Consider the following 14780-nt stretch of genomic DNA (forward strand, 5'->3'; position numbering starts at 1 on the left):
GCTGGAAACTGGAGTTCAGAGCAGTCGGGAGCTTGTATCTACCTTCCAATTGAAAAAAAACAAAACAGCGCACCCAGTTGCCAGCCCGATTCGCACGCCTCTGTACCTCTGCTTTTCCATGGCTCTGCACCTCCTACACAGTCTCAATGAGCTTTTTTCTTTCTTCTAGTTGTAGAACTTCTACTCCGCCAGCTTTCCCGTGGTTCTAGGTCAGGGGTGGGCAAACTTTTTGACTCGAGGGCCACAATGGGTTCTTAAACTGGACCGGAGGCTGGAACAAAAGCATGGATGGAGTGTTTGTGTGAACTAATATAAATTCAAAGTAAAGGAGCGGAGGGGAGAGCAAGAGAACCCTCCGCTCTTTCAGCTCCGCGGGCCGGATAGAACAGCTGAACGGGCCGGATCCGGCCTGCGGGCCATAGTTTGCCCACGGCTATTCTATGTGGTAGTTGTTTTGTCTTTTAGTTGTAGTTTTGGTGTGGTTGTGAGAGGCAGCACGTAGAGGTGTATACCTTATGCTGTCATCTTGGTTTCTCTGCAAATTCTTAAAAAAAAAAAGTGGCTCTTTTGAAATTAGGCTTCCCGCTGAAACTTATCAAGACAAAGAATGTGGTAATTTATATTTGAAAAGACCAAAACTATTTTGCCATCCAGAAATGTAGGTTTGGCAGCTTAAAATTTTAGAAGTTTGCTTCCTCATGAAAAATCTAGAGGAGAAAATTGAATCCATTAATTGATTATGTCTTGTATTTTTGAAATTTATTCTTTAAAATATAAAAGGTTATTAATCAAGAACTGCTAAATATTTGACTAAAAGTTTAACGTTCAAATTAAATTGGGAGAAATTATATAGTTGTGGTAATTAAATGCCTAAAGTATAAAAACTTATTTTTGAGAACATAAAATATTGTGTTTTCTCTGAAAATTAGGAATTCAAAATATGTTACTTATTGGTCTGATTAAATAAGAAGGATTAATTCTGTGATCTCAACCAAATTTTTATTTCAAAGACCAGTTTAAATTTAATTGATATCTTAAGATAATTATAAAAGTATTATAATCTTTAAATCATATATATATACATATATATATATATACATATATATACACACATATATATATATACACATATGTATATGTATATATGTTTGATGTTTTTTCCAAGTTAAATTTCAAAGCTATAACTGAGAGATAATTTTAAGACATTTCACAGACCCTGAAATGTTTTCAAGAAGTTGTTCTCTCTTCTTAAAGGAAATATTTTTGAAATTAAATTGATTTAATATACTTGAAATCACATGGAAAGCTTTATCAAATAAAAATTAATAACTATATTTTACTTATAAATGTTATAAAGGTTTTGGCCTCTAAAAAGGGCAAAATGAAGTAACTAAATATTTCTTAAAATCCAACAGCAAAATTTTAAGACAGAATTTGAAAGACAAAAAGCTCATAGCCACCTGCATTTTTAATTAGTATGGACGTGGGGCAGCATTTGGTGCCTTGTAAATCAGAAATAAACATTTACTAAATTTGCTTTGCTTTTTAAATAAAGATACCTACTTTAATTACTTAATAAATTAGCTTTTTAAAATATAATCAAGGTTTCATAAATTAAGTTAAATGAAAAGCCAATATTTTTTATAAACAATTAAATTCTAATAAAGCCACCAGAAACAGCCAGTGAGATTTCTGTTAGTTTGCAATATAATTTTGACTATCTTTTAGGGATTTTGGTTTGCTCTTCCCTTGTTTATTGTGAAAATAAACAAACCATCTTTTCTGTCAAAGAACAGTTTAGACAGCCACCATGTTGGCCACATGGCTTGCCATACCCCTGGGGGCCGCCATCTTGAAATAGCAAAGGCCAACCCCTCCCTTTGAATTAGCCAGTGTCTTTGTAAGCAATTTGATTAAGTCTTCTAAGAAAGTTACTGAGACCTCTCATGATACAATTGTATATGCAAATAAGCCAAAAGGGATACTCTTTAAAAATAAAATTCTAGCTTAATAAAAAGGAGAAATTTGAAAAATTTGAAATCTCTTCCACTAATACTTACAGTGTAAAATTAAGATTGTTGTTAAAGTATTAAATCTGACAGCAAATAGTAGTCAAATTTATAGTAAAGTTACTTGTAATTTAGCTAGCTATTTGGCTGTACGAGTCACCATCAAGCAGCAGCCCTGTAGGTTGCTTGGTGTAAAGAAAGACAAAGATTTTTAAATGAAACTCTCTGTAGCCTGAAAATTCTTTTGGAAAGAAATAAAGAGAGGTTTCCTTCAAAGATCTGAAGAACTGTAATTAAAAGTCAATAAATTTGGCCTCATAAACGGAAGTAAATAACTTGTGTTTTTGTCTCCCTGACAAAGTTTATGTTAAGTTACTCAAAGGCTAATTGCAGAAGTTTAATTAATGTCATTTGCTGTATATAACCTAGGACAAGTAAAATTAAAGTAAATTAATGAATAAATTAACCTTATTTTGGGTTAACTTAAATTGGCTAATTAAAATAATTGAATATTCAAGAAAACTTAATTGAACTGTACAGGAAACTGTTCCTGAAGTATTAACTAAATTTTTTGATGGTTCATCTCATAGTAAAATTGCTTAACATGCAATGAATCCAAAGCAATCATATTTCTATACAAAAAATTAAAAATTATCAAGACTGCATTATAAAATTTCCAAATGCCTCCTAATATTTAAATCAAAAAAGGGGGGATAGTAGAATAATATCCTGTAAGAAAATATACTATAAGAAAATTACATCAAGAAATTTTTTACTTTGAAAATTAATTTTCTAATAGCAAGACATACATGAAAAATCACATGGTGTCAGAATAAGCCAAAGGAAAATTGGGCAAAAAATGAAATAGGATCCCAAGTCAAATTTATAGAAAATATTCCTTTATTAACCTTTGGTCAAGAATATGTTTGTATAGTTCCAGAAAACTCCAAGCCCATGTGGATTCCTGCAACAACGGATCCCAGAGAGGAATTGACAGGACTGCTCCAGCCACAGAATAAGCAGTGGCCCCTGAGAATAGAGGAGAAACAGTCCAGAAATGAAGATGGTGAAGACACCTTGCCATGCTAGCAATCAGCAGCTGTGAATCACTGCAGGTTGCCCAGGACCAAACCAGAGAGTGTCGGACCTGCATTGCTACTGTTTGTCTACCATCCAGAACTGAAATATCATTGCTAACATGTACACATAAGGAACTGTTGGACATTGAAATTGGGACTCAAAGAACTGTTGGCCCAGAAAGAAACTTACTGCCGGCTGATTTCTTTAATGCCTGACAGCAATTTAAAGGGACTTGATAGAACTCTGTTCTTTCCATTAAATTTAAAAATGTTAAAACATAAATTATTGTTAAAATTTAAAAAATCAAAAAGGGTGAGATGCCGGAAGCCAATTCCAGCATGTCAGCAGGGCTGAATCATCTGGGAATGGCTAAAAAACATCTTCCCCAAACCTGAATAGGATAATCGCTTGCTGCCAGACAGCTCAGAGCATCTTAAATCTGCATATTATTGCCTCCTGTTGGCCAAACACCTGAACAGCTATAGGCTATTCCCCAAACTGACAATGCTTCTATATCCTACCCTTTGAAGTGTATTATCTCCACCTTGCCTTAGGAAAAATTATGTTAATAAATAGCATGGGGTCCTTAGACAAGGGGTAGTCTTTCAGCTCCTTTAGCTGAAGGTCCTCTGATTCCCAATGCCTTTCAAAATTATCTTTCGTCCTTGGACTCCTTCTTAATCATCTACGCATCAGCCCCTTTCTCTAGATTGCTGAACCCTTTGTAACGCTGGGACAAGAACCCTGGCAATCAACCTCACACATCTTAACTACTAGAGCACATTGATCCCATAATTATAGCTTTCTCCAGGATGTTTTTCTTATCCTGAAGACTAGTTAAATATGTCATTCCTGTATCCATTATACCCTGTACTGATAACACTGCATATTTCTTACCTCCCAACTAAGCTCTGAGCCTTTTCCTAAATCATTCAAAATATTAGCTAGCCTACAGGCAATAGAGCAGCCATTGAATATCTGGGGGAAAGATAGGACGCTATAGCATACAGGCTTAATTGCAATTGGGAACATAAACACATATGTGTCACCCCTTTAAAATGTAACAGTAGCCCTAGCTGGTTTGGCTCAGTTGACTACTGTTCCATGTGAGGCCTGTGGACTGAAGGGTCCCAGGTTCGATTCCGGACAAGGGCACATGCCTGGGTTGTAGGATTGATCCCCAGTTGGGGGCATGCAGGAGGCAACTGATCAATGATTCTCTCTCATCATTGATGTTCCTACCTTTCTCTCCCTCTACCTTCCCCTCTGAAATCAGTAAAAATATATTTTAAAAAATAAAAAAAAAGGAACAGTAGTCATCATCATTGGATTGATGTTGAAAAGCATCAATGGGGAGTCTTTCATGATAACCTTACTAAAGAAGTAAACATTTTTTAAAATATATTTTATTGATTATTTTACAGAGAGGAAGGGAGAGGGATAGAGAGTTAGAAACATCAATGTGAGAGAAACATCGATCAGCTGCCTCCTGCACACCTCCTACTAGGGATGTGCCTGCAACCAAGGTACATGCTCTTGACTGGAATCAAACCTGGGACCCTTCAGTCCACAAGCCGATGCTCTATCCACTGAGCCAAACCAGTTAGGCCAGAAGTAAACATTTTGCAAAGGCAAATTAGAGAGTCCTTACTTGCAATCAATAATATGAAAAACAGTCTACTGCTTGTAATACAGTAAAGGAGCATTTGGAGTGGATAGACTCCACCACATAGTTTCCTAAAATCAATAGGTACCTGATCAGGCTAACCATCACTGTCATTGTAATTCTCTTTGTTTTTCTTATAGTCTACAAAATCAGAACTTGAGCAGTGAACTCACTTTACAAACCCTGACCTTCCAAAGCAGAAAGGTCACTGCCTCCCTCTGTCTTCTGCAGCCAGCAAAACAAAAAGGGGGAGATGTGGGAAAGCATGGGACTTGGTTAGAATGTCTGTAAAGTTGATTGTCCGAAAGGTTGGGGCCTCGGAAGGGACCTTGCTGAGGGCGCAGGCCCTACCTTGACTTTTCCAAACAAGTCGGATCCTGCAGGGTGTTTTGCTAGAACCTCTATGTTTAGTCTTTAAAGACCCGACCTTGTAGAAGCATGTGCTTTCTCAGGGATACTTACCCTGATCATTATACTAGAGGTTAATTTGAGTTCAAGCTGTTGTTACAATAAAAACCAATGAGGCAGTTGAACAGGACTGTTTTTACTTCTAAAGAAAAACAGTCCCTTAGCCTCTTGTTCACAGAAAAACAGTCCCTTAGCCTCTTGTTCACAGAAACCTGTGTTGGAGTAACCTGTTCATCCAGCGCTCAGCATCTGCTGGCCAGCCCTGGCATAATTTATATATATATATATATTTATATATATATATATATATTTATATATTTATATATATATATCACTGTATGAGTTTAAGCTGTATATATATATACATACATATATATATATATATATATGTATATATATAAAACACTGTATGAGTTTAAGCTGAACAGTAAGTAGATTTGAAATTGTCTAAACTAAAGGTTTTTCAGCCAGAAAAACAATCGCTTAGGTTATTCGAGGCCACTGGAAATGGCATTTCGTGGAAACATAATTCATATTGAAACTGAAAGCAGTGAAGACATTTCATGGAAACATAATTCATATTGAAACTGAAAGCAGTGAAGAGCTACTTTTATCACAGGCTCATTCCAAAATATCAGCAGCCTTTCTGTAGGAACAATATTTGAACTTGGTTTTGACGATCTAAATCCATATCAGAGTGTGTAAAAGTGTTCCAACAATTAAAGCGCTCTCCCTAATGTGCGTTGCACACTCTTTTTGGACTTCACATTCTTCCACTGGGGTCCAATTGTATTTCATGGGCCAAAAAATTCATGGAATGTGCAACTGCTGCTTGTTTGGGCACTTGACTACAACTCCAGAGTGCTATAGGGAATTTAATTTACACTGCATGCGCCTGTTTTCCTGTGGCACAATTTACCGTAGAGTTTCCAAAACAAAAGTCTCTGGGCACTATTTGCAGTCTTAGAGTTGTTCACACACAGCCTCCTTCTTTATTATAACAGAATAGATATTGGGATACCATATTATAAAAAGATAAAAAGAAGGTTTATTATTTTAACATTTGACCTCCAGTTACCTCTTAAAAATGAGTTTGTGAGAGAGAGGAATGGAGAGGGAGAGAGAAACATTGATGTGAGAAAGAACCACCCCCACCCCAAAAGCGCCCAAACCTGGGCTCAAACCCATGCTTGGGACATTGCTCCAACAAACTGAGCCATACTGGCCAGTTCTTGATAGAGAGGTAAATGAGTGTGTTTTAAAAATTCATTCATGTCTGTTGGAGAAGAGGGGAGAATACAAGGGTCTAAGTGTCAGCAGAAACCTCAGCAATAAAAAATGGTGCCCAATTGCTTTGTAAGAGAAAGTTTAATTGAAACCACAATGAGATATCACCTCACACATCTTAGAATGGCTATCATAAAAAAATCAACAAACTACAAGTGCTGATGAGGATGTGGAGAAAAGGGAACCCTAGTTCAGTGCTGGTGGGAATGCAGATTGGTGCAGCCACAATGGAAAACAGTATTGAGTTTCCTCAAAAAATTAAAAATGGAACTTTCATTTGACCCAGTGACCCACTCCTGGGAATATGTCCTAAAACCCCCAAAACACCAATCAAAAAGAATATATGCATCCCTATATTCATAGCAGCATTATTTACTATAGCTATGAGTGGGAAACAGCCCAATGCCTTTCAGTGGATGAACAGATAAAAAACCTGTGGGACATTTACACTATGAAATACTATGCAGTTGTTTGCTGTTAGTGCCTCAGTTAGATTATCTTACAAGGCTTTGCATCCAACCTTCTATTGCTGTGGGTGTTCATTGCTAAAAAGCTCACAGCTGCTCTTTCCTTTGGAGAATTTCCCTTAATAGCATAACTGATTTGATCAAGATGGATGGCCCCCAGATAATGCCTGATGGGGTACAAATGTCTAACACTTTGCTTCAAGGAGGGACAAACTCTCATGCTATTTGTGCTAGAGATCCCAGTGGATCACCTTGAAGCCATTTTCAAAAAAATATATTTTATTGATTTTTACAGAGAGGAAGAAAGAGAGACAGAGAGTCAGAAATATCAATGAGAGAGAAACATTGATCAGCCGCCTCCTGCACACATCCTACTGAGGATGTGCCTGCAACCAAGGTACATGCCCTTGACTGGAATCAAACCTGGGACCTTTCAGTCCACAGGCCGACGCTCTATCCAGTGAGACAAACTAGTTAGGGCTTAAAGCCATTTTTTGCCTGCAAACATAGCCTCTTTTCATTTCTATTTTCTTGCTCTCTCCCACTTCCCTTAGACCCTTCTATTGAAAGCACACCCTTAATAAATCACATGAACACAAACCCATCACCAAGGCTCTGAATCTAGAGAATCTGACATAAGACAACTAACCCTGCTTTGTGGTTTGGTACAGGTAAAATTCATGTGACGTTTTTAGTGTGCTTTACAAACAAGCATATTCTATTATTGTTGGGTGTAGGGTTCTATATTCATACATTACGCTAAGTGGATCATCATGTTTTCAAAATATTTTCTAACTTTACTTGACATTTTTCATCTGTTTTTTTTTTTTTTTTTTACTTACTGAGATGTATGAAAATAATTTTTATGTCTCCTAGTATAGAAATTGAAAAATTTCTCTATTCTTTAACTGATTACATTATAAATGCCAATCTTTAGACTTAAATATGAAACTCAAAAATTACTCAACTTTGTCTCCTCAAAACAATCCAAGGATCTTATAAGGACTTGATCTATATCCTGACTCTTTGGGAATTATTTTATGTTCATTTTATCTGCTCTTTTTTAATGCCAGAGTACATTATTATGATTTTTTACACAGTCAATATTTATTGTTTCACATATCTATTACAGTTTTGGATCTGCATTCACTTTTATAGTGTAGACATTATATTTAGGCTTTCTTTATTTTTGCTTAAAGTAAAATAGACTAAGTTTGTCTATTTGCAATCTACTCAAGGGAAGGGGTGAGGGGGTTTGGGAAGAGATTAACCAAATATTTTATGTGGTTACAGACAATAGGGTGGTGAAGGCCTGAGGTAGGGCAGGAACCAAGTGGTGGAGGACATGAGGAGGGGGGTAAAGGGGGACATTGTAATACTATCAACAATGAAGATTTAAAAAAATGAGACTTTTCTTGTCTCAGAATTTTTACTAGTCCACCAAGCTGAGTACACTTGGTGCCAAATAAACACACTTTCAACATGAAGATGGTTGGTCATTTTTTCTGTAGTCAAAATAATAGAACATGCAAAAATTTCATTTCAGTTCAATCAAATCTTATTAACCTTCATCAGTTTAAGAACTCATTTCAATTATTCTTCCTTTACCAATATTACACTTTTGTGACTTATAATTATATAATATATTTTTAAATATACTTTTTTAATAGAATCCAATTGGTTTTTATTTTACACAGAACACAATAGGACTGCAGGAATATAAACTGAAAAGGCAAAGCAGAAAAGACCCGGTTCTATCTAACTTACAATTAAGTAACAGGAGGGCAAGTCATCCTATATAATAAAGGGATAATATGCAAATTGACTGTCACTCCAACTCACAAGATGGCTGCCCCCATGTGGTCAAAGATGGCCATCCCCATGTGGACAGAAGATGGCCACCAGAAGATGGCCAGCAGGGGAGGGCAGTTGGGGGCAATCAGACCTGCAGGGCAGGGCAGTTGGGGGTTACCAGAATGGCAGAGGATGGCAGTTAGGGGTAATTGGGCTGGCAGGGGAGGGCAGTTAGGGGTGACCAGGCTGGCAAGGGGGGGGGGAGTTAGGGGTTACTGGGCCAGCAGGGGAGGGCAGTTAGAGGTGACCAGGCCTGCAGGTGAGGACAATTAGGGGTGGCCAGACCAGCAGAGGAGGGAAGTTGGGGGTGACCAGGCCAGCAGGGGAGGACAGTTGGAGGCAACCAGGTCTGCAGGGGAGGGCAGTTAGGGGTGACCAGGCTGGCAGAGGAGGGAAGTTGGGGGGGGCCAAGCCTGAATGGTAGGACAGTGGTGGGGACCCAGGCCTGCAGGGGAGAGCAGTTGGAGGATACCAGGCTGCCAGGGTAGGGCAGTTAGGGGCTACCAGGCTGCCAAGGGAGGGAAGTTAGGGGTGACTGGGTCAGCAGGGGAGGGCAGTTGGGGGTGACCAGGCCTGCAGGGGAGGACAGTTGGGGTGACCAGGCCTGCAGGGGAGGACAGTTAGGGGTGACCATGCCAGCAGGGGATGGAAGTTAGGGGCAATTTTGCCAGCAGGGGAGCAGTTAGGCATTGATCAGGCTGGCAGGGCAGTGGTTAGGGGTGATCAGGCTGGCAGCCAGAAGTGTTTAGGGGTAATCAGGCAGGCAGGCAGGTGAGTGGTTGGGAGCCAGTAGTCCTGGATTGTGAGAGGGATCCTATATAGGAGAGGGTCCAGGCTGGGCTGAGGGACACACCTCCCCTGTGCAAGAATTTCATGCACCAGGCCTCTAGTTAAATGAATAACAAAACCGTTGAGCTTGATGGAAGAATATTCTTTTTCTAGTGCCCATACTTTTGGAATTCCCACTCTCTGTTGTCCAGCAGATACACATGCTGTGTTTTGAGCTCAGAGAGATGTAGTGGAGGTGAAAAGCATGACAGACTCCCCACGCATGGGTGCACTCTTCAGAAGAGGCAGATGCCTGGTGAGCTTGACCCTGTGCAAAGATCCACTATGTGGTTTCTGCAGATGGCACAGTTATCAACCACAATATCCCAGGCCCAGAGGGCTGCTGCATTCCACTTTTTCACTTCAAAGCACTTCTTGCCAGTGCGCTGTGGGTGCAGCTTAGGGTGTCCACATCCATCATTGCCATCATGTTGGAAAACACAGTCTGCCCAAAGATACTTTTTCTTTCTTTCTTTTTTAAAAAATATATTTTATTGATTTTTTACAGAGAGGAAGGGAGAGGGATAGAGAGTTAGAAACATCGGTGAGAGAGAAACATCGATCAGCTGCCTCATGTACATCCCCTACTGGGGATATGCTTGCAACCAATATATATGCCCTTGACCAGAATCGAACCTGGGACCCTTCAGTCCGCAGGCTGACGCTCTAGCCACTGAGCCAAACTGGTTAGGGTGAAAGATACTTTTTCTTGCAATTAATTCCCCACCATGGAAGCTTGGAAAAGACTCCAAATGTATTTTTCTTCAATGATAATAATGATGATAATAATAATAATGAATTAAAAATAAGTTAATAAATATTAAAATATGATAAATAATACTAAAGAGAAATATGCAAATTGACCATCACTACGTGATGCCTACCAGACAATCAGGAGTGAGTATGCAAATTAACCTGACAAAGATGGAAGCGGCCCTACCCCCCAGCCGCTCTGTGCCTCAGGGCAGCATGCATGCAGGTGCATTGTGGCCAGGCAGTTCTGGACACCTGCTATAAGGGGGAGGGTGGGGAGGGTTGTGGAGGGAGCTACAGGAGTGTCGCTCTGGCTGGAGCAAACACTGAAGGCAGCGGCCAGAGCGAAAGCCTGGGTCCCAGATGCTGGAGGAACACTGGTGCCGGCAGCCAGGGGAAGGAAGGCCTATTACACGATTCTTTGTGCAACGGGTCTCTAGTATAATAATAATAAAATATTAACTTGAAGGCTAAATAATTATCTAGACCTATATTCTTTAAAGTCTACATTCACACTTTAATATTGTAGCTTTTTGGAATAAATAAAAAGTATAACAATGAAGAAAAAAGAGAGAGAATGGAAGGGCAGGCTCTTGGATCCAGTTGAGAAGAAAGAACTCTCTATCTTTGAATTGATTTGTTGCCTAACACTCACCTGCATCAATCTCTGTGTCTCAGTAAATACAGGGTCACAATACTAACCCAGCTTATGTTCAACTCTAAAAATTGCCAAGTTAGAATAAAGGTCTTTTAAAGCTGTCTCTATATTGGTGCATATAGTTTTAGAGATATGACAGAATTTTCAGCTGTAAATATTGTATGATTCTATTTAAAAGATAATCTCATGGCTACCAAGGTAGAGATTAAATCTTGTTAGCTGCTTTTGCATCTAAGTGACACCACGTGCACATGGAGAATGAGTAGAATTACAAGTATTTACTTGTGAGTCTGGCTCAGGGAACATTGAGCTCATTTGTCACTGTTAGGCAGCCAAAGGAGGAACACATGAGGCCAGAGTGGTGAGGGATTACGAATTTATTCGATCATCCGCACACCAGGTGGCAGAGCCTGGATGGCTCCAGCACCCAGTGATGGGAGTCAGCAGCTTTTAAAGGACTTTTGGCGGGCTTTTTTTCTGGGCGGAGACTTCTTTATGCATACCTGGAGGGGAGATAATGGAATGTGGTCACCGCAAGTGAAATGTGGTCTTCAGCAAAGGGAATGTCCATCGTGAAATGACCTGAAAAGCCAGTTCCTGGGAAAGGGGTATCAATTCAATTCAACAGCATTCTTTTGGCTAGTGCTCATTTGCATATATATGAAAATTTTACTTTGGACTTTACTAGAACTAGTTGCTCATAAAATATTGGCTTCTCATATGAATGAGATTGTATGAGACCTTGATTATATTGTGAAAAGCTAACTTATCAAGTAATTAAAATATGCTCCTTTACTGAAAAAGAAAAGTAAGCAGACCTATACATTTGACCCATGAAGTACAGATGCCACTCTCCCCCTCCCCCCGCCAATCTGAAGAGCAGGCTGTGTGGGGGTCTGAGGCACTATGTACACTCCTGTCTTAAAATTCCACTTCTGGATATTCCAATTTAACTTAAGATGTCTCCAGAAACCTTGTCCTGCCAGGCTTGGAGACTGAAACCTCACTTTCTTGCTCAGAGTAAAACGGCCCTTTTACAATTCCTGTAAATAGTTAACTTTAGAACGTATTTATTTCTTTCAACATTTCTCTTTTCTTTCTCATCACATATGCAACCTCCACAAATTACACATTTTCAAATTAGCCTTCAATCCTTTTTTTATATGTCCTTCAAAAATACATAACCATGCCTCAGACCTTCCATTAAGTATTTTTACCCCTGCAGGCCTGTTCCCCCAAACTGTCCTTTCCTGCTGTCCTGGTCTCCCCCAACTGCCCTCCTCTGCCAGCCAGGTAACCCCTAACTGCCCTCCCTGCTTACCTGATCGCCCACAACTGCCCTCTCCTGCAGGCCTGGTCACCCCCAACTGCCCTCCCCTGCAGGGCTGGTCCCCCCTCAACTGCCCTACCCTTCAGGGCTGGTCCCCCCCACCTGCCCTCCCCTGCAGGCTTGGTCCCCCCAACTGCCCTCCCCTGCAGGCCTGGGTCCCCCCCAACTGCCCTCCCTTGCTGGCCTGGTCTCCCCCAACTGCCCTCCCCTGCTGGCCTGGTCACCCCCAACTGCCCACAACTGCCCTCCCCTGCCAGCCATCTTGTGGTGGCCATCTTGTGTCCACATGGGTTCAGCCATCTTTGACCACATGGGGGTGGCCATTTTGTGTCTTGGAGTGATGGTCAATTTGCATATTACTCTTTTATTAGATAAGATTTCTAGTCTGCAGAAGTGGAATGAGAGTCTTAAAAGGACTCAAGCCCTACAGACAGCATACACTTTTCAAGATTTATTAAGAAAACAAAATGGGGGAGATGCAGGAAGCCACCGCTTTCCCAATACTCTCATAAGAGTGCACCAAGAAACGTGGAAGGCCGATGGAGTTTGGATTTAGCAGGGCTGTGTTGAGATTGCAGTGGCTCAAAGCAATTTGTTGACCTAATAGCCTCAAAGTAAATGTTTACTGGATCTTATTGATCTTTACTAATCTTTTTTTTTTTAAAAATAAAATATTTTATTGATTTTTTACAGAGAGTAAGGGAGAGGAGAGAGATGGAGAGTTAGAAACATTGATGAGAGAGAAACATCAATCAGCTGCCTCCTGCACACTCCCTACTAGGTATGTTCCTGCAACCAAGGTACATGCCCTTGACCAGAATCGAACCTGGGACCCTTGATTCTGCAAGCTGATGCTCTATCCACTGAGCCAAACGGTTAGGGCTTTACTGATCTTTATTGACCTTACGGACAGTCTGTCTGCTACCTGTTTGCAATGCTTTACTGAGGGCCAGATGTGTATCTAAAACTGAATAAAAAGCAGATAAAGCCAGGTTTCGGTGTGCCTCTCCAAGAGGGAGGTCTCCACCTGACCCCCCATGCCTTCTAAATTTATATTTCTTGTATAGTATTTTCATTTGTGCATCGGCCTCACCTTAAGATCCTGAACCCTCACCCTGTAGGTTGTGGCAACCCGAGGCTCTGTCCTGGTGATGTAAGTCTGTGGGGCTCTGTCAGGGCCTGGGCAGCTTCTTCGGTTGCCAGTCCCAGGAGGTCTGGGTGCTCCAAACTGGATCCAGAGGATGGCCTTGCTGGATGACTGAGGTCCCAGCCGGAGGGGCCAGATTACAGTCTGATTTCCAGTGGCCTTCCCTTCTGCACTTTGGGCAGGGCCCAGGTGTGGAGTCTTGGGTTTGAGCAGGATTTGGCTCAGTGTCTTTCCTTGCTGCATTTGAAGCATGGGCCCGGAGGAGGCTTAGCCCCTGATTTACCCTTGGTTGAAGGACTGGCACTTCATTTGGGGTTTATGAAAGCAGTGGCTAGGAGCTGGAAGGCCTCCTCCTGAGCCTCAGTCTTGGCCTGTTCTTGCCTTTGTTTTTCGATTTGGGTCTCCTCATCTCTATTATTAAAAACCTTAAAGCTCAGGTTAATGAGGTCTTTTTGAGAGGTTTGTGGAGCTGTGTCTATTTTTTGAAGTTTATGGTGTGTGTCAGGGGCTGATTGGGATATAAAATGGGTGTTCAGAAGAAGGGCTCCTTCTGAGCAGGTGGGGTCTAAAGTGGTAAATTTCTGTAGAGGAGGACAGGAGGACATAGATGTCATGCCAAGTCAGGACATAGGACTGGGTCAGGCACTCAAATTCTGTAGTAAAGATGATAGGGTCAGTGGGAAAAGACCTGAGATGCCTCTCAATCTGTGTGAGGCTGGACATAGAGAATGGGACGTGGACTCAGACTATGCTCTCAGTTCCTGCTGCCTCCCTCAGGGGTAGAATGGGCATGGGAATAGAAGAGGCTATTGAGGAAGGCAGTCTTTGGGTGGCCTGAGAATGAGTGTTAGATGGAAAAGTCTGTTTTGGAGCTCATGTTCTCAGGATTTGGGCTCTCAGGAACTGGGGAGAAGGTGGTTGCTGGTAAAGAGGGTCTGGGTTTTGGGAATCTACTGCAGGTGAGGGAGGAGATGTATAAGTGGATGGAGGTTGGTGGTCTGCTGGGTCAAGAGAAGATTCAGAATCAGAGTTGTTAGGGATAAGATGTTTTGTGTGAAGGAGAAAGATCTGATGGGTAGAGTAGGAATGAGAGAGAGGATTGGGATTGAAGGGTGAAAAAAGGCCTGGACGTAGGGAATCTCTGACCATTTTCCATTGCAGTGACAGTAATTATCTAAATTGCTCAGTATGTTAAAATTGAAAGTGCTGTTTTCAGGCCACTGAGATTTATTATCTAGTTTATGCTGTGGCCAAACAGTGTTACAAAGTAAAATGAGGTGGTTGGGGATGATC

At 40.8% G+C, this 14780-nt stretch overlaps 1 pseudogene across 1 annotated transcript; it reads right to left on the reverse strand.

Annotated features, from left to right (window-relative positions):
- Positions 1-9709: 9709 nt before the first annotated feature.
- On the reverse strand, positions 9710-10029 carry LOC308242871 (E3 ubiquitin-protein ligase RBX1-like; annotated as a pseudogene). Its single transcript has one exon. The product of its transcript is annotated as an E3 ubiquitin-protein ligase RBX1-like (transcript).
- Between the last annotated feature and the right edge of the window lie 4751 nt (positions 10030-14780).

The sequence above is a fragment of the Plecotus auritus genome (genome assembly GCF_963455305.1).
Source record: "Plecotus auritus genome assembly, chromosome: 2".
In the NCBI taxonomy this organism is placed as follows: Eukaryota; Metazoa; Chordata; class Mammalia; order Chiroptera; family Vespertilionidae; genus Plecotus; species Plecotus auritus.